The following is a 27,539-nucleotide window of genomic DNA, read 5'->3' as shown; positions in this document are numbered from 1 at the left end:
GCGATATCTCCAAATTTGCAGATGACACAAAGCTGAGTGGGAGGGCGTGTTGTGAGAAGGATGCAGAGATGCATCAGTGTGATTTGGACATGTTGAGTGAGTGGACCAATGCATGATGGACTCAGTACAATGTGGATAAATGTGAGGTTATCCACTTTGGTAACAAAAACAGAAATGTTGATTATTATCTATGGCTATTAGGAGAGGGGAATATGCAATGAGACCTGTGTGGTCTTGTACATCAGGCACTAAAGGTAAGCATGCAGGTGAATCAGGCGGTAAAGAACGCAAATGGTAGGTTGGCCGTCATAGTGGGAGGACTCAACTGCAGGAGCATGCGTGACTTGCTGAAATTATACATGGCCTTGATGAGGCCAGTTTTGATCACCTCATCTGAGGAAGGATGTTCTTGCTAAGGAGGGAGTGCAGCAAAGGTTTACCATATAGATTTCTGGGATGGTGGGACTGACTTGAGGTTAGGATTATATTCGCTAGAGTTCAGAAGAATGAGTGAGGATCTCATAGACATCTGTAATTATTAACATTATTAGATAGGGTAAATGCAGGAAGGATGTCCCTGTTGGTGGGAGTGTCTCGAACCAGCGGTCACAGTCTAATACTATTGGGTAAACCCTTTGGGGCTGAGATGAGAAATTTCTTCACCCAGAGTGGTAAGCCTTTGGAATTCACTACCACACAAAGCAGTTGAAGTCAAAACATTGTATGCTTTAGATTTAGTTACAACAAAATATAGTTAGTTATAGGAAAGGGGTTCAAAGAATAAGGGGGGGGGGGGAGGCAGCACAGGCTATTCAGTTGGGTGATCGGCCATGATAATGAATGGTGGAGCAAGCTCGAAGGGTCCAATGGTCTACTAGTTTCTATGTTTTTGATCTAGCCAACTTCAGGGGAAGCACTCAGCTCCTCCTCTTCCCCCTTCCAACAGGAACAGTTTACCAGATAGACTGTGAACATAGATAATGCCCATGTTTGTGATCCATAGGACTGACTTTATAAGTCCTAGATGATGACTGTGAATTAAGATTTGGGAGGTGGCTCTTTCCATTATGTTGACAAATACCGGGGGGGACACTGGGAGCATGGTAGCATTGTGGATAGCACAATTGCTTCACAGCTCCAGGGTCCCAGGTTCGATTCCCGACTTGGGTCACTGTCTGTGCGGAGTCTGCACATCCTCCCCGTGTGTGCGTGGGTTTTCTCCGGGTGCTCCAGTTTCCTCCCACAGTCCAAAGATGTGCAGGTTAGGTGGATTGGCCATGCTAAATTGCCCTTAGTGTCCAAAATTGCCCTTAGTGTTGGGTGGGGTTACTGGGTTATGGGGATAGGGTGGAAGTGTTGACCTTGGGTAGGGTGCTCTTTCCAAGAGCCGGTGCAGACACGATGGGCCGAATGGCCTCCTTCTGCACTTAAAATTCTATGTAAAATAGGGTCCACCCCAACACCTTGAGCAGATCCACAAACTTTGTGGTCCCCTGCCCAGCGTTACTGCATTCGCTGGCCTTTCAGGTACACTGCAGTCTCTTATTTGCTCAACCAGATCACAAAGGTCGGCTGGTTGGTAAAGGTGGGTTCTGGGAAAAAAGTTTGAAAACATTGATTATAAAGGGTAGATTACCACCTGTGAAGTGATAGCCTTGACATCACTTATTGACATGTGCAGTGCGAGGAGCTGAACAGTCACCTTCAATGGTGTGCACTATAGATTCTATCCAGGAGTGGGTTTGCACCAGGATGGTGAGCTTGACTTCAGCAGCGAGTGGGTTTGAAGTATAAAGAGTTTGGATTTTTTGGCTATTCAGGAGTTGACTTACACACATGATATCTGAAAAAATAATTTTTTTTTAAGCCAAGGTTCAGGGGTGTACTTTTACACGAGATCACCCATTACTGAAGTATAAACTGTATTTAATGTGTTTAGAAAATATCTTCATAGTTCTCCATGTCATCTGTGTGCTGATAAAGCACATGCCCATGAATCTTTTTCAAAGTGTTCTGTGCGTAGGTCTAATTATAATCATTTATTAGGCTTGGTGTAGAAATGTAGTCTGCTGTGTGAATATTGAGCTTGGACAACCGATCACAATCCAAACTGATATCAGACCGCTGCATTTTAGAACTTCAATTTAGTTATTGAAAATGCCCTCTTAGCTTGGAGCTTTGAGAAATGGCCTGCTGTGAGTGATGGCTTTTAGTGTATGAATGATAGTAAAGCTGGCAGCTTTGAATAGTGTTGGTACCATTAGGGTTCTTGCTGATACTCTCGAAATGTCAGATGAATTTGTAGATGTCAGGGTATTGTGGTATAATGGACTAGATGATAAACTGGATTATGTATGCTGGTCATTCATAGGTTTACAGTTACTGTTCTTTCATTCGTATAATGAGCTTGCATTTGTCTGCAATGTCGAGCAGATTTTTTTTTATTTTGGAAGGTCCAATGAAGTTTATGGCTGAAATGTTATGTAAAATTGGTAGATTTTGGCTGAAGAATTTTAATTTTATCAGTGTTAATTTTTACACTCCGTTTACAGATACAAGTATGAGGTAGTCTGCTAAATCTTCTGTCATCAGATGTAGTGTTTATGTCAGTGCTGTTGCAGTAAATATAATTTTAATATTGACAGTCACATAGGTTCCTTGTATTCATCTGAATATTTTCACATAACTAAGAGTTAAAACTGAAATTGGGATTTTAAAATACACCATAGCTTCAGGAATGCACCGTGTAAAATTTTTACATGCTTGAGACTGATGTTGTGATGATACACTGCTGTGAAATGCATGTAATTTAAATTTTCTGTATTCCTTGTGGCAATATACTTAAGTGACGCAAAGTCTTGCTTTAGATTTTGCAGTGGATTTAAAACGTGAATACGACAGCATTGTGATGAGACCTGATGGTCATTGAGTGTAAGTGTAGGAAGTGACTGCCCAGGTTTATTCTTCGTGAGCAGGGGTCTTAAAATCTGGCAGATACCAACTGCTCCCTGAGCATTGAATCATATAAATTTAGAAATATAGCTAATGAACTTGGGTCTGTTATGGGTTGCTGCCTGTAAAGCAAAGTAAGATTGATCAATATTTGTGCTGCATCTATTTCAATGGAATCTTGGCGAATTTAGTCATTGCCCAGAAGTCCCTGAGATATGCCAAGTTTACGCTGATCTTCCACATTGGTGAGTTAACACCAACATTTCCTGAGAATTTCATAAGGGCACACTGGCATATAACTTATGCTGACTCCCATGTGTTATCAGAAGCAAGGGGCCAAATTTAGGCTGTTCCTCCTTTTATAGGTTTCTCATGCATGTTCAGATGGCGCAATTCCCTCTTGAATGCCCCGACTGAACCTGCCTCCATCACACAGCCCGGCGGTGCATTCCAAATACTAACCATTTGGTGCATGAGGAAGTTTTTCCATATGTTGTCATTGTTTCTCCTAGTTTTCTTAAATCTGTGCCTTTGATTCTCGATCCTTCCATCAATGGAAACAGTTTCTCCCTATCGACTCAGTCCAGACCCCTCATGATTTTGAATACCTCTATCAAAACTCCTTCCAACCTTTTCCAAGGAAAATAGTGCTAACTTCTCCAATCTATTTACTTAGTTGGTTCAAAGGATGAGGAACTTGATTCTTGTGAAATTTTCAGCACTCTTAATACCTTCATGTCCTTCCTAAAGTGGGACGTCCAGAACTGGATCCAGTACTCCAGTTGGAGTCGAACTAGTGTTATAAACAAGTTTAATATAACTTCCTTGCATTTATACTCTATTGGTATAATTTATGAACCATGCTCTCAATCTGTTCTGCCACCTTCAGTGATTTCTGCACATATATACCCATTTCCCTCCGCTCCTGCACACCTTCAGGATTGTGCCCTTCGTTTGTTCCCTTTCCTTTTTATTGTCTCTTCTTTCTACCAAAATAAATCACTTCAAACTTATCTTCATTGACTTTTATCTGCCACTTATCTGTCCATTGCACCAACCTGTCTGTCTTTTAAAGTTGCATGCTATCCTCCTCACAGTTCAGTGTATCCACGTTTTGAATCGTTATCAAATTTTGAAATTGTGCTCTGTACACATGGGTCAAGATCATATCAGGAAGCTGAGGGGTCCGAACACTGACCAGTGGGGAATTCCTCTATGAACCTTCCTCCAACCGAAAAACATCTTATTAGTGATTATTCTTTTTGCTGTCACTCATCCAACTTCATATCTATTTTTCTACTGTCCCTTTTGTTCCACGAGCTCTACTTTTGCTCAAGTCTGTTGGATGGCATTTGGAAGTCCATGTGCACCACATCGACACAGTTATCCTCATTAATCCTTAATGAGCTTTGACAAAGAGTCATCAGACTCGAAACGTTCGCTCTTTTCTCTCCCTACGGATGCTGCCAGACCTGCTGAGATTTTCCAGCATTTTCTCTTTTGTTTCAGATTCCAGCATCCGCAGTAATTTGCGTTTACCCTCATTAATCCTCTGTTACATCAGCAAAAACCTCCCAAGTCTGTTAAACAAGATTTGCCCGTAACAAATCAATAGCAACTTTTCTCAATTAACCCACTTTTCCCAAAGGTAGCTATTAATTTTGTCCTGAATTGTTACAAAAGCTTCTCCATCAGCTTCTCTACCAGATGCAGCATATTTAAGAAAATACAATAATGTTAAGTTTTCCATTTCTAATGCAAATTATTCTGATGTCATAAAGATAGCTAAAAGGCAGGCATAGAACATAGAACGATACGGCGCAGTACAGGCCCTTCGGCCCACAATGTTGCACCGACATGGGAAGTCAAAAAACAAAAGCCATCTAACCTACACTATGCCATTATCATCCATATGCTTATCCAATAAACTTTTAAAAATGCCCTCAATGTTGGCGAGTTCACTACTGTTGCAGGTAGGGCATTCCATGGCCTCACCACTCTGCGTAAAGAACCTACCTCTGACCTCTGTCCTATATCTATTACCCCTCAGTTTAAAGCCCCTCAGTTTAAAGCTATGTCCCCTCGTGCCAGCCATTTCCATCCGCGGGAGAAGGCTCTCACTGTCCACCCTATCTAACCCCCTGATCATTTTGTATGCCTCTATTAAGTCTCCTCTTAACCTTCTTCTCTCCAACGAAAACAACCTCAGGTCCATCAGCCTTTCCTCATAAGAGTTTCCCTCCATACCAGGCAACATCCTGGTAAATCTCCTCTGCACCCGCTCCAAAGCCTCCACGTCCTTCCTATAATGCGGTGACCAGAACTGTACGCAATACTCCAAATGTGGCCGTACCAGAGTTTTGTACAGCTGCAACATGACCTCATGACTCCGGAACTCAATCCCTCTACCAATAAAGGCCAACACTCCATAGGCCTTCTTCGCAATCCTAACAACCTGGGTGGCAACTTTCAGGGATCTATGTACATGGACACCTAGATCCCTCTGCTCATCCACACTTTCAAGAACTTTACCATTAGCCAAATATTCCGCATTCCTGTTATTCCTTCCAAAGTGAATCACCTCACACTTCTCTACATTAAACTCCATTTGCCACCTCTCAGCCCAGCTCTGCAGCTTATCTATGTCCCTCTGTAACCTGCTACATCCTTCCACACTGTCGACAACACCACCGACTTTAGTGTCGTGTGCAAATTTACTCACCCACCCTTCTGCGCCCTCCTCTAGGTCATTGATAAAAATGACAAACCGCAACGGCCCCAGAACAGATCCTTGTGGTACGCCACTTGTAACTGAACTCCATTCTGAACATTTCCCATCAACCACCACCCTCTGTCTTCTTTCAGCTAGCCAATTTCTGATCCACATCTCTAAATCACCCTCAATCCCCAGCCTCCGTATTTTCTGCAATAGCCTACCGTGGGGAACCTTATCAAACGCTTTACTGAAATCCATATACACCACATCAACTGCTCTACCCTCGTCTACCTGTTCAGTCACCTTCTCAAAGAACTCGATAAGGTTTGTGAGGCATGATCTACCCTTCACAAAGCCATGCTGACTAGCCCTAATCATATTATTCCTATCTAGATGATTATAAATCTTGTCTCTTATAATCCCCTCCAAGACTTTACACACTACAGACGTGAGGCTCACCGGTCTATAGTTGCCGGGGTTGTCTCTACTCCCCTTTTTGAACAAAGGGACCACATTTGCTAACCTCCAGTCCTCTGGCACTATTCCTGTAGCCAATGATGACATAAAAATCAAAGCCAAAGGCCCAGCAATCTCTTCCCTGGCCTCCCAGAGAATCCTAGGATAAATCCCATCAGGCCCGGGGACTTATCTATTTTCAGCCTGCCCAGAATTGCCAACACCTTCCCTATGTACCTCAATGCCATCTATTCTAATAGCCTGGGTCTCAACATTCTCCTCTACATCATTATCTTTTTCCTGAGTGAATACCGACGAAAAATATTCACATAGTATCTCGCCTATCTCTTCAGACTCCACACACAACTTCCCATCCCTGTCCTTGACTGGCCCTACTCTTACCCTAGTTATTCGCTTATTCCTGACATACCTATAGAAAGCTTTTGGGTTTTCCTTGATCCTACCTGCCAAATAATTCTCATGTCCCCTCCTTGCTCGTCTTAGCTCTCTCTTTAGATCCTCCCTCGCTACCTTGTAACTATCCATCGCCCCAACTGAAACTTCACACCTCATCTTCACATAGGCCTCCTTCTTCCTCTTAACAAGAGATTCCACTTCTTTGGTAAACCACGGTTCCCTCGCTCGACGCCTTCCTCCCTGCCTGACCGGTACGTACTTATCAAGAACACGCAGTAGCTGTTCCTTAAACAAGCTCCACATATCCAGTGTGCCCAACACTTGCAGCCTACTTCTCCAACCTATCCCCCCAAGTCATGTCTAATGGCATCATAATTGCCCTTCCCCCAGCTAGAACTCTTGCCCTGCGGGCTATACTTATCCCTTTCCATCACTAACGTAAATGTCACCGAATTGTGATCACTGTCCCCAAAGTGCTCACCTACCTCCAAATCTAACACCTGGCCTGGTTCATTACCCAAAACCAAATCCAATGTGGCCTCTCCTCTTGTTGGCCTGTCAAAATATTGTGTCAGGAAACCCTCCTGCACACATTGTGCAAAAAACGACCCATCTAATGTACTCGAACTATATCTCTTCCAGTCAATATTTGGAAAGTTAAAGTCTCCCATAATAACTACCCTGTTACTTTCGCTCTTATCCAGAATCATCTTCGCCATCCTTTCCTCTACATCCCTAGAACTATTTGGAGGCCTATAGAAAACTCCCAACAGGATGACCTCTCCTTTCCTGTTTCTAACCTCAGCCCATACTACCTCGGAAGAAGAGTCCCCATCTAGCATCCTCTCCGCCACCGTAATACTGTTTTTGACTAGTAGCGCCACACCTCCCCCTCTTTTGCCTCCTACTCTGAGCTTACTAAAACACCCTGGAACCTGCAACAACCATTCCTGTCCCTGCTCTATCCATGTCTCCGAAATGGCCACAACATCGAAGTCCCAGGTACCAACCCATGCTGCCAGTTCCCCTACCTTATTTTGTATACTCCTGGCATTGAAGTAGACACACTTCAAACCACCTACCTGAACACTGGCCCCCTCCTGCAAAGTCAATTCTGTGCTCCTGACCTCTATACTCTCAATCTCTCGTACCCTAAAACTACAATCCAGGTTCCCATGCCCCTGCTGTATTAGTTTAAACCCCCCCAAAGAGCACTAACAAATCTCCCCCCCCCCAGGATATTTGTGCCCCTCAGGTTCAGATGTAGACCATCCTGTCTGTAGAGATCTCACCTTCCCCAGAAAGAGCCCCAGTTATCCAGAAATCTGAATCCCTCCCACCTGCACCATCCCTGTAGCCACGTGTTTAATTGCTCTCTCTCCCTATTCCTCATCTCATTATCACGTGGCACGGGCAACAACCCAGAGATAACAACTCTGTTTGTTCTCGTTCTGAGCTTCCATCCTAGCTCCCTGAAAGCCTGCCTGACATCCTTGTCCCCTTTCCTACCTATGTCGTTAGTGCCAATGTGGCCCACGACTTGGGGCTGCTCCCCCTCCCTCTTAAGGACCCGGAAAACACGATCCGAGACATCACGTACCCTTGCACCTGGGAGGCAACATACCAAACGTGAGTCTCTCTCGCTCCCACAAAATCTCCTACCTGTGCCCCTGACTATCGAGTCCCCAATTACTAATGCTCTGCTCCTCTCCCACCTTCCCTTCTGAGCAACAGGGACAGACTCCGTGCCAGAGGCCCGTACCCCATGGCTTATACCTGGTTAGTCGTCCCCCCCCCACAAGTATCCAAAGCGGTATACTTGTTACTCAGGGGAACGACCGCAGGGGATCCCTGCACTGACTGCTTCTTCCCAGTCCCTCTTACAGTTACCCATCTATCTCCAATCTTTGGTGTAACTAATTCCCTGAAGCTGCTATCTATGACCCCCTCTGCCTCCCGAATGATCCGAAGTTCATCCAACTCCAGCTCCAATTCCCTAACTAGGTCTTGGAGGAGCTGGAGATGGCTGCACTTCCTGCAGGTAAAATCAGCAGGGACACTAACGGCATCCCACACCTCAAACATTCTGCAGGAGGAACATTGCACTACCTTCCCTGCCATCCGTCTAACCTCCAACCAAGATCTGGTTAATAAATAAATTTAATAAAAATAAAAATATAATAATAATATGGCACTTACCTCACACCAATGGGTCTTATTATTAAGTTAGAGGAGGAGGGTGGGTGGGAGACACTACACGTGTAGTGTCTCGGGTTTCCTCTCCACCAGAATTTATTGGTTGGGGGGGGGGGGGGGGCCTTCCCAGAAGTCCGCAGGTCGAACTTCCGGTTCTCGCCTTTTATTTTAAAAAAAAAACAGAAAAGAAGAACAGAAATGGGACCAGGTAAGTTTTTAAAGTAAAAACTTACCTCCCAGAAGGCCCTTGCGCACCGCTCCCGCCGAAATCCAAAGGCCTGCTCTAGGCGCTGGAATGTGGCGACTCGGGGCTTTTCACAGTAACTTCATACTTGTGACAATAAAAGATTATTATTATTATTATTATTATAATTATTATTATTATCAGCCTCAGACAGTTGCCAGGAAGTGGGATGGAGTTGGTATCTAGCGAATTGAGTTTTTGGCGGAGACTGAAACCTTTAGTCTTCCCAGTGTTTAATTTGAGGGATTTTCTGTTTGTCTAGTATTGGATGTCAGATGAGCAGTTTGACAAGTTGGTTTTTGAAAACTTTTAAACTTGGGCCATTTCAGTGCTTAATGATCTACGTACTTCAAAATTAAGTAAGCATGCTGATGAGTTTTGCAATGTGAAAGAGGCTATGTTGAGTAAAAACGTAGTAGGGGAATTCTATACTGAAATTAATAGGCTTGGTCGAACTTTAGTGAATGGCTTCATTTTTGCTTGAGGATGCATTTTATTTGTTACAATGCTTAAAAATAATCCGATGTGAAAACATTAAATATAAATACACCTTTATATAATTATGAAAGGTTACATTTTAACAGCCAATTCTAATTTTGCCTAACATTATGCAATCCATGTTCTAATTTTAAGATTTTTGTTTGCTGTTCTTTTGGTTCCCAGAATGTTCCTGAAAGGTAGAATGGGATCAGTACATTTAGTCATCTGGTAATTTATATAATTGGGTGGCACAGTGGTTAGCAATGTTGCCTCACAGCACCTGGGACGCTGGTTTGATTCTGTGTGGAGTTTGAACATTCTCCCCATGTCTGTGTGGGTTTCCTCCGGGTGCTTGGTTTCCTCTCAGTTCAAAGATGTGTAGGTTAGGTGGATTGGCCATGCTAAATTGTCCCTTACTTTCCAAAATAATGGGGTTATGCGGATAGGGTGGAAGTGTGGGCCTAGGTAGGATGTGCTTTCGGAGGGTGAGTGCAGACTCGATGGACCGAATGACTATCTTCTGCACTGTGAATTATAGTCACTTTTTAAAAGTTGTTAACGAGTTGGAATGAGTACCAAATGGAAGATGTATTCCTTTTGGTCGGACACAGCCAGTCGTCCTTACAACAGTTCAGTTCCTGTTAAATCAGTAGTAATATGGTCAATAACATTAGTGACAGCAAATTTTTGAGTACTATGTGGATGACTTTGTTGTGATCTCCTTCTGCTATTGTTTTAGCACTATGACAAATTTGAAAAAGTGCCTTTTCATGGACCCAAACAGCAACAATTGTGGTTTTCCAACAGTTCGTGGGCAATACTTTTACCATTCAGTGCCTTGGTGCATGTGATTGTTCTGAGAGGATCATCAAGGCTTTATGGCTTTATTCTGATTTGATTTTGGTTCACTGTATAATTTTGGTTTCAATAAATTAAGCTCTATCCTTTGCTTTTCCCTGCTTCTATTGAATAACCTGAATTGCTAATATTTACATGGAACCACTATGAAACTGTTATGTCCCCAGATAGTAACTTTAGTGATTTTGTCTTTTATTTTATTGTGGTTGTCTTTAGAATATTTCTTCAAACATGTGTGTCTGAACATCAGAAATAACTGGTGAGGCAAAATTGTCAGCTGCTAATAAACATTGGATATCTCTGCACTAGGTATTGTTTGCAAGCACAATGTATTGCTTGCAAGCCTCCAGTTTATAACACTTGTGCCAGTTTTTTTTAAGGTAAGTATTAACCTGCATTGGCAATCATGGAGTGTGGCGTCAAAGTATATCTCTCCAAATTACTTACTAAAGGAGTTTTTTGCTGCGTTGGTTATTATTGATTATTTGCATTTGACTTGCAAAATTATAGGACGCTTTTCCAATATGTGTTTTTGCCTACATTCAGTTTTTTCCTGGAATCAATTTCAAGGTTAAGGAATCATATCATCTGTGTAGGCCTTAGATCCTCAATAGCCATTCTGATTTGTGACTGTGGCATTTCAGTTACTGTCATATGCTTTATTGGCATATGTTTTTATTTAGAGCTCTGAGGTTTGTCAGCTTTATTTCTATGTGGCTCCATCCCCTCCTCCACAATAGTCCTCAACATCGAGGCCCCGCAAGGCTGCGTACTTAGCCCCCTACTCTACTCCCTGTACACACACGACTGCGTGGCAAAACCTGGTCCCAACTCCATCTACAAGTTTGCTGACGATATGACCGTAGTGGGCCGGATCTCGAATAACGATGAGTCAGAATACAGACAGGAGATAGAGAACCTAGTGGAGTGGTGTAGCGACAACAATTTCTCCCTCAATGCCAGCAAATCTAAAGAGCTGGTCATTGACTTCAGGAAGCAAAGTACTGTACACACCCCTGTCAGCATCAACGGGGCCAAGGTGGAGATGTTGCAGTTTCAAATTCCTAGGGGCGCACATCTCCAAAAATCTGTCCTGGTCCACCCACGTCGACGCTACAACCAAGAAAGCACAACAGCGCCTATACTTCCTCAGGAAACTAAGGAAATTCGGCATGTCCACATTAACCCTTACCAACTTTTACAGATGCACCATAGAAAGCATCCTATCGGGCTGCATCACAGCCTGGTATGGCAACTGCTCGGCCCAGGACCACAAGAAACTCCAGAGAGTCGTGAACACCGCCCAGTCCATCACACGAACCTGCCTCCCATCCATTGACTCCATCTACACCTCCTGCTGCCTGGTGAAAGCGGGCAGTATAATCAAAGATCCCTCCCACCCGGCTTACTCACTCTTCCAACTTCTTCCATCGGGCAGGAGATACAGAAGTCTGAGAACACGTACGAACAGATTCAAAAACAGCTTCTTCCCCGCTGTTACCAGACTCCTAAATGACCCTCTTATGGACTGACCTCATTAACACTACACCCTGTATGCTTCACCCGGTGCCGGTATTTATGTAGTTACATTGTGTACCTTGTGTTGCCAGATTATGTATTTATTTTATTTTCATGTACTTAATGATCTGTTGACTTTTCAATGTACCCTCTGTACACGTGACAATAAACAAATCCAATCCACTGTAAAAGTTTTGATAATTTATTTTCAGTTCCGTTTTTTCTCCCGAGACAAAATAAGGTAGAGTAAGAGTAGGTAAGTGATCTATTCAGTGTTGTGTGGTTTCACATGAACTTAAACTGATGAAAATAGGCAGCATGCACCTCCAAATCGCAGTACAAAAATGTACTATATTTAAAGAGCTTTGGAAATAAAATACAAGCAATTGCAATTTTTCTATGATTAGCAAGATCGTTGTGTTAAATTGGTGTACTTTGCCACATGCAATTGAAAAGTCTTGGTAATCATTTTACCAGAGGTGCCTATATGTAATATTGATTTAATAAGTTCATAACATTTTAAAGGCTCAGATTTTGTGGTCAGTGTCAAAAGAAATTGTGTTCATTGTTGATCACATTCGGCAGCAACTGCCCAGACTTCGTAGGCTTTACGTGTGGTATTTGGAGATCACTTCCAGAAACCACGTCCTATACAAGGGATCTGTGGCATGTATAAGCAGCACGGTAGCCTTGTGGATCGCACAATTGCTTCACAGCTCTAGGGTCCCAGGTTTGATTCCGGCTTGGGTCACTGTCTGTGCGGAGTCTGCACATCCTCCCCGTGTGTGCGTGGGTTTCCTCCGGGTGCTCCGGTTTCCTCCCACAGTCCAAAGATGTGCAGGTTAGGTGGATTGGCCATGATAAATTGCCCTTAGTGTCCAAAATTGTCCTTAGTGTTGGGTGGGGTTGCTGGGTTATGGGGATAGGGTGGCGGTGTTGACCTTGGGTAGGGTGCTCTTTCCAAGAGCCGGTGCAGACTCGATGGGCCGAATGACCTCCTTCTGCACTGTAAATTCTATGATCTATGGTAAGCAGATCAAGTAACACCGTGGCTCTTCAATCAATCAGATTGAGACACCTAGAGTCTAAACCAGGAAGTATAATTTTGTTTAGTTCAATGTAAAATCATGAAACGAAAAAAAAAATGGAGAGGAATAGAAAGGTGGGATAGTAGTAAAAATAACGGGAAGAAAAAGTGGAAGAAGTAAATTGTTTAAATTCTGAAAGACCCATTCACTTATGAATTTTTTTGTCATGTTTATTGGGTAGCTAGTGGGTGGTTACAATAACCTCATGCCTTTACATGGATACTGATGCTGAGTCTATTTTCGAGGAATGATAAATACAGTAAATGGAGGGCAGGGTAACTCGGGAACAGCTTCCAGAACTGTGTTTAACTGTGTATTGGAGACTCAGAAATTATTTCAAATAAACATTGAGTGTTCTTAGCTTTACCGTCACTGGGTGCAAAATCCGAGCCATTATCTTGTCACATGAGCTGCCGCAGTTGGTCTCTATTGCAGTTATGGACTCTGCCCACTGCGTGTTGAACATTTTTTTATCAGGTTACCAATCTTGATCTAATTCTGGAGGTTTTGTCACATGGGGCGAAATTCTCCGGTATCGGCGCGATGTCTGCCGAACGGCCCCAAAAACGGCGCAAATCAGTTGGGCATCGCGCCGCCCAAAAGGTGCGGAATCCTCCGCATCTTGGGGGGCTGAGCCCCAACCTTGAACTCCAGTTCTAAAAATCGCCCTTATTACTATTGATTCCGAGTCCCAAGAGATGACGCAAGCGGTTAGATTAATTAATTTGGATGTTTAGACAGTGGATAAGAGGTTAAAAAGAATCCCGTTGTAGGATCTGGCACATTAACAAGCATAAAGATAGGTCCAGCGAGACAGCAATTTTATATCCAGTATTGCAGACGAGTAGTCAAAAGTCTTTATAACTCAAGGTGATAAGCTTTTGAAATAATTTGTCAGGTAAAATAGTAGTCAGAAGACATTAAACATCTTCGCAACACAGTTTGATGCTAGTCAAAATGACATGGGGATAAAGGAGAGACAAATTTTGATGGGATGAATAGAACTTTTGTTACTTCTGCTCTGTGATGAGCATATTAAGATAGGGCATTTCCTGCTACTCACATTAGTCCTTTACGTATTTTGCAGTGATTGCACCATTGTTGAATTCTGCCACTGATGGCCACTTAAGGAGCTTCCTCATCTTTAAATAATTTACCAGGCACATGTCACTTTAGTGCACAGGATTGATTATTGATGGTACCACGCGTGAGGTTGATGTGCAATATTCTGACCATATCCTATCTCTCATTGTGTGTGAACTGGAGAGCTATTTTCATCACGTTTAGATATACTAGCCTCGGCATGTGTCTGAGATATGCCCTTTTAGTAGTGAACTCCTGTAGGTTTGTTCATCTGCTTGCTAAAGATGTCTTGTTTAAGTTAATAGACATGCGAAAATCATCATATAGAATCTGCTACATTCATTTTTTAAATCAAATTAATATAGAAGATTTTCAGGTTTATCTTAAACATGGCAGGTACAGTGAAAGCGCAGGGAGGGAAACGAGCTTAAGATCTAGGTATTTGAGCATATGACCACTGTCAGTGGAGAAAGTAAAATGAGGGATGCTCATGATCGGAATTGGGTAAAACATTGGTATCTTGAATGGTTGTGGGGCTGGACGAAGTTGGAGATGAAGAGGGATGAGGACATGGAGGGATTTGAAAACAAGAACAAGATTTTTTTTAAACTAGGCTGCTTGAAGTCGAAAGAATGTAAATTGTCGAGCATTGGCATGAGAGGTGAATGGACTTGGTGTGAGTACTTGGTTGAGTAACACTGGCATAATCTTTTTTCCATTTCACTCCAGTGACCATTTAAGTGGGACAATTATCAGGGATGAGAAATTTCTGCCAAATGGCAAATTCCGGACATTTCAATTATGGGGAATTGCACCATTTGAAACCTTTTTCCAATATCTTCTGCCTCCTCTCCAGAGTCTGTTGCTTCATTTTTTACATATATCATTGAGCACCGTTTTTTCCCCGCTCGTGCCTCATTCCTCCCATTACCTCCACTGATTGGCTCCTAAAAAAATCCCAGCAGTGATAAATTTCAATGTCCCCAAGCCACGAGGTAATCCACGAGTGTTGGCTGTTGAGTGGAGGCACAAGCGCTCTCGTATAGTTGGTTCTTCAGTTGGGTTCCTATCTCATCATAAAGGCAGAGAATAACTGGAAAGTCAGCGAACTGGTCAGATCAGGTGACTGTTAAACTTAGAACCCAAAAATTAGCCCAGCTGCATTCAGCTCATACTTTTGGAAATCATGCTTTATCACACAATGTTCAAATGTTTGCTGGTCCAATGATTCCAGTATACAGTAGCAAATGTGGACTAGCCACATTAATAGTGTGGCTACCAGAGCAGGTCAAAGGCTAGGAATCCTATGGCGAGTAACTCCTCCCCCCCCCCCCCCCCCCCAACCACAAAAAAAAAGCCTGTCCACCATCTAGAAGACACAAGTCGGGAGTGTAATGGAATACTCTCAAGTGCTCAATGTACCAGGACAAAGCAGCCCACTTGATAGCTCCCCCTTCCACAAACATTCAAGCCCTTCACCACTGATGAATAGAGACAGCCGTGTGCACCATCTACAAGATGCACTCCAGTAACTCACCAAGGTTCCATAGACAACACCTTCCAAACACACGACCATGACCATTTAGAAGGACAAGAGCAGCAAATATTTGGAAATCCCACCACTTGGAGGTTCCCCTCCAAGTCACTCATCACCCTGACTTGGAAATATATTGCTGGTCCTTCACTGTCCCTGGGGCAACATCCTGGAACCTCCTCCTGAGCAGCACAGTGGGTGTAACTACACCTCGGGGACTGCAGCGGTTCAAGAAGGCAACTCACCACCACCTTCTGAAGGGCAACTAGGGATGAGCAATATATGCTGGCCTAACCAGCGACAGCCACATCCCGTAAAATAATTTTTTAAAACAAAAGGTAAAAACTCTCATAATTAACTCACTAGCGACTGCAGAAGTAATTCAGTGGTTTGCGATGAATGTAAGACATTGATATGTATATCATGTTTTGTATTTCTGGCAGTAATTTTATTAAAAATCCTGGTTTGAAATACATAAAGGCTAAGGCATATTAGTCCCAGATGACCCTAGGTGCTTTTCTCTTTGAGAAGAAGACCTGACTGGTGGTTTTAACCTGAAGATCGCCACACCTCCGGCGAGGGGCAACGTTGAGAAGGTAGACCTTCGTGAGTAGCCTCAGCCGGTTTGGGAATTGAACCCATGCTGCTGGCCTTGCATCACAAACCAGCTGTCTAGTCAACTGAGCTAAACCGGCCTCCAAATTTAGTTCACAATACATGAAGTATGTCTGCTAAAGCTGTAATTAAGGTGTTGTAAAAGTGTGAGATAATCATTCATTCCAACCACTTACTTATTACATGTAAAGGTCCATTGTTTATATTTTGGACGGTTTCCTGGAGTGCAGATGATTTGATGGATTGTATTTAATCCAAGATTTTTATAATATAAATGAGTACCCAATTCTTTTTTTTTCCTATCAAGGGGTAATTTTTAGCGTGGCCAGTCCACTGAGCCTGCACACCTTTGGGTTGTGGGGGTGAGATCCAAACACTGGGAGAATGGGCAAACTCCACACAGACATGACCCGGGCTGGCATCGAACTCAGATCCTCAGCACCATGAGGCAGCAGTGCTAACCACTGCACCACCATGCCACCCTTCCACGGGCTTGAAGTTCATAAGGAGGAGGTGTTAGCAATTCTGGCAAGTCTGAAAATAGATAGGTCCTCTGGGCCGGATGGGATTTATCCTAGGATTCTCTGGGAAGCTAGGGAGGAGCTTGCTGAGCCTTTGGCTTTGATCTTTAAGTCATCTTTGTCTCCTGGAATAGTGCCAGAAGACGGGAGGATAGCAAATGTTGTCCCCTTTTTCAAGAAGGGGAGTAGGGACAACCCTGGTAACTATAGACCAGTGTTCCTTCTGTTGTGGGCAAAATCTTGGAAAGGTTTATAAGAGATAGGATGTATAATCATCTGGAAAGGAATAATTTGATTAGAGATAGTCAACACGGTTTTGTGAAGGGTAGGTCGTGCCTCACAAACCTTATTGAGTTCTTTGAGAAGGTGACCAAACAGGTAGATAGGGTAAAGCAGTTGATGTGTGTATATGGATTTCAGTAAAGCATTTGATAAGGTTCCCCACGGTAGGCTACTGTAGAAAATACAGAGGCATGGGATTCAGGGTGATTTAGCAGTTTGGATCAGAAATTGGCTAGCTGGAAGAAGACAAAGGGTGGTGGTTGATGGGAAATGTTCAAACTGGAGTCCAGTTACTAGTGGTGGACCACAAGGATCTGTTTTGGGGCCAGTGCTTTTTGTCATTTTTATAAATGACCTGGAGGAGGGCGTAGAAGGATGGGTGAGTAAATTTGCAGATGACACTAAAGTCGGTGGAGTTGTGGACAGTGCAGAAGGATGTTACAAGTTACAGAGGGACATAGATAAGCTGCAGCGCTGGGCTGAGAGGTGGCAAATGGAGTTTAATGCAGAAAAGTGTGAGGTGATTCATTTTGGAAGGAATAACAGGAAGAAAGAGTACTGGTAAGATTCTTGGCAGTGTGGATGAGCAGAGAGATCTCGGTGTCCATGTACATAGATCCCTGAAAGTTGCCACCCAGGTTGAGAGGGTTGTTAAGAAGGCGTACAGTGTGTTAGCTTTTATTGGTAGAGGGATTGAGTTTTGGAGCCATGAGATCATGTTGCAGCTGTAATAAAATTTTGGTGCGGCCGCATTTGTAGTATTGCGTGCAATTCTGGTCGCCGCATTATAGGAAGGATGTGGAAGCATTGGAAAGGGTGCAGAGGAGATTTACCAGAATGTTGCCTGGTATGGAGGGAAGATCTTATGAGGAAAGGCTGAGGGACTTGAGGCTGTTTTCGTTAGAGAGAAAAAGGTTGAGAGGTGACTTAATTGAGGCATACAAGATGATCAGAGGATTGGATAGGGTGGACAGTGGGAGCCTTTTTCCTCGGATGGTGATGTCTAGCTCGAGGGGACATACCTTTAAATTGAGGGGAGATAGATATAAGACGGATGTCAGAGGTAGGTTCTTTACTCAAAGTAGTAAGGGCGTGGAATGCCCTGCCTGCAACAGTGGTGGACTCGCCAACACTAAGGGCATTCAAATGGTCATTGGATAGAGATGTGGACGATAAGGGAATAGTGTAGATGGGCTTCAGAGTGGTTTCAAAGGTCGGCGCAACATCGCGGGCCAAAGGGCCTGTACTGCGCTGTTATGTTCTAAGTTCTATATCCAAAATCTGCATTGCAATCTTTTCCACCACATCTGTTACTGTTTGGGGGCCTATGGAAAACTCCTGACAAAGTGACCGCTCCTTTCATATTTCTAACTTCAGCCCACACTACCTCAGTAGACAGATCCTCCTCAAACTGCCTTTCTGCAGCCATTCTACTATCCTTGATTAACAATGCTACTCCGAGGGCAGCACGATGGCACAGTGGGGTAGCCCTGCTGCCTCATGGCGCCGAGGTCCTAGGTTCGATCCCGGCTCTGGGTCACTGTCTGTGTGGAGTTTGCACATTCTCCCCGTGTTTGCGTGGGTTTCGCCCCCACAACCCAAAAGATGTGCAGGCTAGGTGGATTGAACATGCTAAATTGCCCCTTAATTGGAATTTTTTTTTTATTTTAAACAATGCGACTCCTCCACCTCTTTTACCACCTGACCTGACCTAATCTTACTGAAACGTCTTAACCCTGGAACCTCCAACAACCATTCCTGCTCCTGTTCTATCCACATCTCTGTAATGGCCACAACATAGTCGTCCCAGGTACCAATCCACGCTTAAGCTCACAAACCTTATTCCTGATGCTCCTCACATTGAAGTAGACACACTTAAAACCACCTTCATGCCTGCAGGTCCACCCTTGTGACCTTGGTACCTTCCTCAGTACTGCACTACCCTACTTCGTGAACTCCAGCAAAGCTATCTCCTGGACTACAAATCAGTTTCCCACCCCCCTGCCAAATTAGTTTAAACCCGCCCTGAAGAGCTGTAGTAAATTTCTCCCTCAGGATATTGGTGCCCCTCTGGTTCAGGTGTAACCCATTCTGTTTGTACAGGTCCCACCTTCCCCAGAATGTGCTCCAATTATCCAAGTAACTGAAACCCTCCCTCCTACACCATCCCTGTAGCCACGTGTTTAACTGCACTCTCTCTCTGTTCCTCACCTTGCTAGCACGTGGCACTGGCAGCAAACCAGAGATGACAACACGGTCCGTCCTGGTTCTCAGCTTCCACCCTAGCTCCCTGAATTCCTGTTTTACATCCCCGTCCCTTTTCCTACCTATGTCGTTGGTACCGATGTGTACCACGACTTGTGGCTGCTCCCCCTCCCCCTTTAAGGATCCTGAAAACACGATCAAAGACGTCACTGACCTTGGCACCCGGGAGGCAACACACCAACCGTGAGCCTCTGTCGTTGCCACAGAACCGCCTATCTGTACCTCTAACTATAGAGTCTCCAATAACTAATGCTCTCCTCTCCCCCTTCCCTTCTGAGCCATAGGGACAGACTCAGTGCCAGAGACCTGGTCACCGTGGCTTACCTCTGGTAGGTCTTTTCTCTCTCTCTCCTCTTTCCCCACCACCACCACCACCACCACCACAACAGTATCCAAAACGGTATACCTGTTATTGAGGGGAACAACCGCAGGAGATCCCTGCACTGACTGCTTCTTCCCCCTCCTTTGATTCTTAGGAGTAACTACATCCCTGTAGCTTCTATCTATAACCGACTCTGCCTCCCGAATGATCCTCAGTTGATCCAACTCCACTTCCAGTTCCTTAACGGTCTTTGAGGAGCTGGAGATGGGTCCACTTCTCACAGTTGAACTCAGCAGGGCCACTGACGGTGTCCCTCACCTCGAACATCCTGCAGGAGGAACATTGCACTGCTCTCTTTGCCATCCCTTCCATTTATCCACTTGACAATTACAGAGAGAAAAAAAAAAGCTGACCAGATTTTCTCTCTCCCCGCAGGTTAGAGGTGGTGAAAGGGTGGAGAGAGGAAAAGGAAAGAAAAGCTTACCTCACCAACTCACCACACAGTTTTTTTTTGGTTAGAGGAGGAGAAGGATGGGTGGGAGACATTACCTGTGTAGTGTCTCGGGTTAGCCACTGCCTGAAATATATTAGTTCTAGAAACTCACCCGAAAGCAGCTTTCCACAATTCACTTCCTGCAACAGCCAATCAGCGTCGCCGCTCTGCCGCCCTCTGCAGGATACTTGCCTCAACTTGTCCCTGCAGTCTCTCTTAACCTGAAGTTGTTCATACAATACTTTGTACTGTGCGTGATAATGTGTACGTGCTGAAATGCTGAGTTCCTTTGATGATTTATACTAATGCACTGGTCTACAGTCTTGATAATAGAAGGTTAAGCAAAGGAAAACCTAATGTTTCTACCCACTTGAAGTCTAATAATGCCACCTATTTGAAGTAGCGTGGAACCAAATATGTTCGATACAGGTCTTAAAAAGTGGTATCATCAGACTTTTTTAGTTTCAGCCTCCCTTATCCCTGAATTATATCTGAGAGATTTATTTTCATCGTAAATGCATGATTGGGGGAGGCGCGATGGCTGTGGGAGGGTGTTGGTCCCGTAAATGCATGATTGGCACCCAGGAATGTTACCTGGATATTGAATCTATGAACGGATGAAAAGTTTGTTTCAGCTTTTTCATTGCTCACCATAGTTATTCCTAGGTGAGTAGAATAAACTTCAAGCCAGGTCGCAGTTTTATTTTCGGATGTATATCACTGTCGACTTTAATCCGTGACGAATCCTGCAATAGAATACTTAATATGCACAATTCATGTGCATTAGGTAGCTACTTGGCATAATAACTCACAAGTATAGCTTGCAATTAATTGTGACCAACAGTGAAAACAACCTGCGTTTGTGTAACACCTTTAGCTGAGAAAAAACAGTACTAAGAATCTTCAGAGGGCACAAGGGAAAATAAGGTGCTAAAAGTACCAAATGCTTGATTGGAAAAAAGATAAAGGACTGGAAGTATTCCAGGAATACCAAGGAAGTTGAAGGAACAGCCACCATTGGTGATGTTAAGGGAACAGCTGGCATTGGATTGCATTGGATTTGTTTATGGTCACGTGTACCGAGGTACAGTGAAAAGTATTGTTCTACATGCAGCTCAAACAAATCATTTAATACATGAAAAGAAAATACGTAATAAGCCAACACAAGGTACACAATGTAAATACATAGACACTGGCATCGGGTGAAGCATACAGGAGTGTAGTAACAATCTGTTCAGTCCATAAGAGGGTCATTTAGGAGTCTGGTGACAGCGGGGAAGAAGCTATTTTTGAATCTGTTCGTATGTGTTCTCAGCCTTTTGTATCTCCTGCCCGATGGAAGAAGTTGGAAGAATGAGTAAGCCGGGTGGGAGGGGTCTTTGATTATGCTGCCAGCTTTCCCAAGGCAGCGGGAGCTGTAGATAGTCAATGGATGGGAGCGAGTTCATGTGATGGACTGGGCGATGTTCACGACTCTCTGAAGATTCTTGCTGTCAATTTAAGGGGTGTTATAAACTGAGAAAGATTAGAGGATATATAGTTTAGTTTACTGGGCTGGTAGGTGATAGATGTAGTTCAATGCTAAAAGTTGAAATTATATTTTGGGAAGGAACAATGATAATCATCATTCTAAATGGAAAATCTTTGAAGTGGAGAAACAGCAAGTTATGGCGCACACTCTATTGAAGTTTCAAGGTCATTCTGTGGGGCTAATAATACAAGCAAAAGATAATTAACTTCTGCTTCTTTATATGTTGGCATAGAGGGCTAGTAGAGACTTTTGCAAAAGTTTGTGATTGGTAATAAATGGGCATGAACTGGATGAGCAGCCGGAATCGAGGGGAAATTTGAGGAATGTTTATCAGTCAAGGATTTCCAAGAGTGTAGGCTGTTTACCCTGCAAGTGACCATTGATGTAGAGATGCATCGTTTGAAAGGAATTTGGGCAGTATCTGAAAAGGAAAAAAATCCAAGTATAAGGAGAGTTGCTTAAAGAGGAGAGCATCAATAGGGGTTGTAATTTTTATGATTCTTAAGGAGTAATCAGTAAATACATCAAGGCAAGAAATATGAAATTAGCTATTAAGTAATTTGCTCATTGGAATTAGTTGATTTAATTGGAAGTGATCATAAACCTTAATAATAAATTGTGGGACATCTGTCCTTTTTACACAAAATTCGAAAAGCAGCAGATTTATTTTCAATATATGAAAGGCGAGTTTCTGTGTAACGTTACTATCAGCATGCTACAAATACATAGTGAACAGATGATGTTTAAATGCTCACTGTATACAGGATATAAGTAATTGGTGACTTGAAGTGGTTTGCACTGCTGTCTCATAGCGCCAGGGACCCGGATTCAATTCCAGCCTTGGGTGACTGTAGAGTTTGCACGTTCTCCCCGTGTCTGCGTGTCTTTCCTCTGGGTGCTCTGGTTTTCTCCCACAGTCCAAAGGTATGCAGGTGAGGTGGATTGACCATGCTTAAATTGCCCCTTAGTTTCCAACAGTTATGGGGATAGGGTGGGGAGTGGGCCTCAGTAAGGTGCTCTTTCGGGGGGTCGGTGCAGACTCGATACACCAAATGTCGTCCTCCTGCACTGATTCCATGATTCTATGATTCCAAATGTGATAAGTTGAACCTCTTTCCATATTTCACGGCTTTACGTTATTTGTTCTATTGCTGTACCCAAAACGTCTCTGACTTGTTTTCTATAGACTGACGCATACTCCAAAGATGATTAATTTCACCTGTTTTAAACCCCAAAATATGAAAATTAATTTCAAGCCAGTCATAAAGGAATTTGAGCATATAGTTCTGAGGAATGGTGTAGCCAACGTTCTGTTAAGATATTTTCCTTTTTTCTCTTGCCTGGTAGTATGAATGTGATCAGGTTATGAAGAAAATAAAATTGAACTTGATCCATTTCAAATGTTTTCTAAATCAATATGATTATGTGAATGTTTATGAATTAAGTAGATTTTAAGAGAATGTAAAGAACTCTTAAATTGGACATTAAAGAACAAACCACCTTGGCATTTATTAGATTTGTTTTGGGATTTTTAAATATAGTCAGTAATTTAAGAAAAGCAAAATGGTTTCATGTGAAATCAATATACCTCCCAGTTTCATTTCATTGCTTAATAAACCATTTGTGAAGCTTCTCACAGGATGCACACTAAAATATGTTGAGCTCATGTTCACTGTTTTACTGTTCTTCTATGTTCTAGGGGGCATTTCATGCTTTAAAGTAATTACCCGCCGGTCTTGGTGTTGGGAGACTGGACTATTACTTAGATTTGAGGCAGAGTTGTTTTAATTAGTGTAGTAGATTTTGCTTATGCATATTTTAAGATTTATTTGTTCCTTCTTGAAAAGGATAAAATTACTGATTTCTGAAATTACAATTTACATATTTTGGTCTCAGGTTTAGCATAGATCAAAAAAATGAAAAATCATAGACAGTATAACATTGGAGACCGTTTGGCCTATCGGAACTAAATAAGATTGGAGCTTAATATTAGTATTCTGTTTGGAACAATTTTCCAAGAATCAAACTCTATATTTCTGGTTCTTTTATTTGTTTTAGGGTTGGATGAACTGACTGGGTGCCAAGTGAGATGAGAAAACCCAGGGCGATTAATTGAAATTCAGGACAATAGGGGTGAAAGTGTAAATGTACTTAGAAACCTAAATTGTAGGCAATATTCTCTCACGCACAGCAATTGTTTCTCGAATGAAATAAAACAAGAGATACTGGATATACTCAGGTTATGAAGCACTGTGGGGAGAGAAACAGAGTTAATGTTTCTGGTCAGTAACCTTTCATCACAATTGGAAAAAGTAAGGCGTGTTAACAGGTTTGAAGTAAGTACAGAGGAAGGGAAAGAACAAAAGCTAAGGTCTGCTTTAGGGTGAAGGACAGAAGAGATTAAATGCAAAAGGATGGTGGAGCAAGACAAAGGGGAATTCTACTGAGAAGTAAAGCACCAAAGAAAGTTTTAGAGGAAGTAGAAATGGCAGTGACAGACTATAGCTCCTGTGTGGGGGGGAATAATGGAGCAATGGTAACTTTTCAGGTGCATTTTTTTGAAAATTGAGAGTATGTTTGGAGCAATGCCTTCAACATTGGTGCAAGGTCATCGTGCAGTTTATGTGCAGACCATGATGAAATATCTTAAAGTATCTCCCACTTTGAAAATCATTTAAAGTTGATCAAGAGGGAAAAGAAAAGCTGCTTAGTGAAATTATTGGAATAAATGTATAAATCAGTCTATTTCCATTCAAATGTACCAGTTTTTGAAAATTAAATATAGGTGTAAGTGTTTAGAAGAAGTTAGAACATTGTACTACAGATTCATGAATGTTGGAACTACAGATTCATGAATGTTGGAATGTGTTACATTTTCAAAATGCTTACTTTCTGATGTAGTTAGAGACTGATGGGAGAACAATTGTAATACTGACCTGTCATTATGAAGTAATGGCAACAAAGCAATTTTGCTAATGTGCGGTACATTAGAAATTGGTCTAGATATAGAGGAACCAAAAATTGTGGTTTTACTTAATTATTTTTAATCCGATTTTGAATTTGCATTGTGTTGCTATGTAGTTATATTGATCCAGAGCTGGGATTATCGACTCTGAAAGGTAAATAACTTCAGATGCATGTTGCTGAAAAAAGAGACATGCTAACAAAGCTTTTTGTCTTGCACTCATCAGGATAGCTTGCAAAATCCAACAGTAACGGGAGAACAGCAATACATGAGAATAGAGTACAATGCTTCAACCAATCAGTCTACTTGCCAACCAGAGGCACCCTCTTCCCATGCAGTATACATTGCTGTTCTCCCATTACCATTGAAAAACTCTTGCAAGCTATCCTGTTAAATGCAAGATGAAAAGCTTTGACAGCATGTCTCTTTTTTTCGGCAATGTTCAAGGTTTACCAAACAGCATTAGTTTCATTAAGAAATTTCACACCGCTGCAACTAACAATATACTGTCCATATAATACAATCTTTGTGTATGGCGTTTTGTAAAACATTACTTTCAAATTTAAATGTTCGATGCGCAATATGTTGAAATACAAATGCTGGAAGTATTTTAAAATAAGTACTGTATCTAAATGGTCTTTAATGTGGTTTCAGTCCACTTAGAGGAATAAGTCTAAAGAATTTTGGACTGAATGTACCATAAATAGTTGACACAGGTATGCTTATTTTAATCATTTTTGAAATGGCAGGGGTTGGGATAGAGTTTTGCATGAAACTAAGGAAATTCATTTTGTCTTCCTTCACCTTGTTTTTTAAAATAAATTTAGAGTACCCAATTCATTTTTTCCACTTAAGGGGCAATTTAGCATGGCCAATCCACCTATCCTGCACATCTTTGGGTTGTGGGAACGAAACCCACGCAAACATGGAGAGAATGTGCAAACTCTACACTGACCGTGACCCAGAGCCGGAATCGAACCTGGGACCTCAGCACTGTGAGGCTGCAGTGCTTGCCACTGTGCTGCCTTCCTTCACCCTTGTTGATTTGTTTCCAGAGAAATTCCTTAAATGTTATGCCAATTTTTCTTTTCATCCATCAAGTTGTACAGGCAAAAATGATATTGATTACTTTGGCCACGAAGTCTTCATGTTATGAAATGCAACTTTGCACTCCTACAGTACAGTTCTGAAATAAAATTGTTTATGGTTAGAATTTGTTTTGGGTGCTTCCAATTTAGTTTTATTATTCACAAATCTAAATATTTTCAGCCCATGTTGGCATGGACAAAGAAAACAGTCACTTAAACAGACAAGAGTTACTTTACAACAGACAAGACCTTGAATCCCAAATTCAGAGGACTGTAAGAAATCTGTCGCTTGAACTGGACAAATTGGCATCTGTTCTAAACATTTTATGCAGTTATGCTGTTTGATTTTTTGCCAGATTTGATGAACAGGAGCTTTACAAACATAGACATTTGAGTTCCAGGCACAGCTGTAAAATAACTTTGGAGATTTAAAAAGATGTCTAAGTTGGCCGTTTTAGACAGTAAAACTTACAGAATCAGCTATTGGGTTCCATTTAACACAGCTTACCTTGATGCTCGAATTTTAAGTTTCTGTTCTCTTGAAAGTCATAATTTAACAAGTACATTTGTGTGTGGATTTAAAAACAAAATCCCAATGTAGTATACTAGCTTTCTTTGCATGTTGCAGTTAATGCTGCAGCTGATTTCTTGCAGCCCTTGAATAAATTGGATACAGTTCATAATGGATAAAACTCATGCACAAACCTGATCTTTTTAAGTGGATTATTGCATTTTTAAACTGTTGAAGGGCCACATGGTGGTACATTACTACCTCACAGCGCCAGAGATCCAGGTTCAATTCCGACCTTGGGTGACTGTGGAGTTTGTACATTCTCCCCATGTCTGCGTTGGGTTTCCTCTGGGTGCTACGATTTCCTCCCACAGTCCAAAGATGTGCAGGTTCGGTGGATTGGCCATGCTAAATTGCCCCTCAGTATCCAAATGGATAGGGTGGGGGAATGGACCTAGATAACATTCTCTTTCAGAGGGTCAGTGCAGACTCGATGACCTAATTGGTCTCCTGCACTTTAGGGATTCTATGATTTCATGAAATGTATTTTGCCAAAAAGGGCAGTGGTTTGCATCAGAAATGGTTAGGCCCAGCTTCAAAAGTCTGGAGTAGATTTTACAATACCGTTAGATGTTCTTGCACAGGAATTGTGAGCAATCAAATCATAATTTTAGCTTTTTTAAAGCTCTTGTAATTGTTGCTAACTTTTACTTTTACCTGCCCCAATACATCTTTATAAATAATGCTAAACATGATGAACAATTTCTGTTCACAGAACTTCAAACATTGAATTGATTTGTCTGAATCTGCACTGCAAAAATTAGAAACTTTACTGACTTTGTTTAAAATTGAAATTGAGTTTGAACTTGAGATAGAAATTATAAAAATTATGATATATCAGGGATCGTAAACTAAGTCACAAACAGTGTGATGTAGTATCATCATCCAAGTGGAATTAGTGTATTACTGCTGATGGTGTATATGAGCAGTAATTAAAAATTAAATTATATCAGTTAGGTTGGATCCTGCTGTGGGTTTGTTTCAACCTTACTAGAACTGGCGTTACTGGTCAAATTCATAGTTTTATTCAGTGTAAATGATAGGAACTTTGTTTATGATTTGCCATTTTTGAAGATAAGTTAATGTAATTAAATTAAAGTTAATGTATTACATGGAAAAGAGAATATTTTCTACAAATAATCATAAGATGGGTGCAAATTAAACTTTTATGATCATCAATTGTGGTCTCCAATTTTTTATCATCCCTGTTGATTACTTCCTTACTTCACAAAGGGTGTAGTGCTTATTTTTTGGTTTTATTTTCCTTTTGGCCACAACTGAAGAAACAATGTTTAATGATTGAAAGATTATTTTAGAAATATTCACAAAAAAATCCCACTCACC

At 42.1% G+C, this 27,539-nt stretch overlaps 1 protein-coding gene across 1 annotated transcript in view; it reads left to right on the top strand.

The window, feature by feature from the left end:
• Nucleotides 1-27,539, top strand: part of LOC140408846 (mediator of RNA polymerase II transcription subunit 13-like) — a 325,611-nt gene that overhangs the window by 192,814 nt on the left and 105,258 nt on the right. The window lies entirely within an intron of this gene.

The sequence above is a fragment of the Scyliorhinus torazame genome, chromosome 1 (assembly GCF_047496885.1).
Source record: "Scyliorhinus torazame isolate Kashiwa2021f chromosome 1, sScyTor2.1, whole genome shotgun sequence".
Taxonomy (NCBI): domain Eukaryota; kingdom Metazoa; phylum Chordata; class Chondrichthyes; order Carcharhiniformes; family Scyliorhinidae; genus Scyliorhinus; species Scyliorhinus torazame.
Note: the sequence above shows the minus strand (reverse complement) of the source record. Positions and strands in the feature narration are given on the sequence as shown.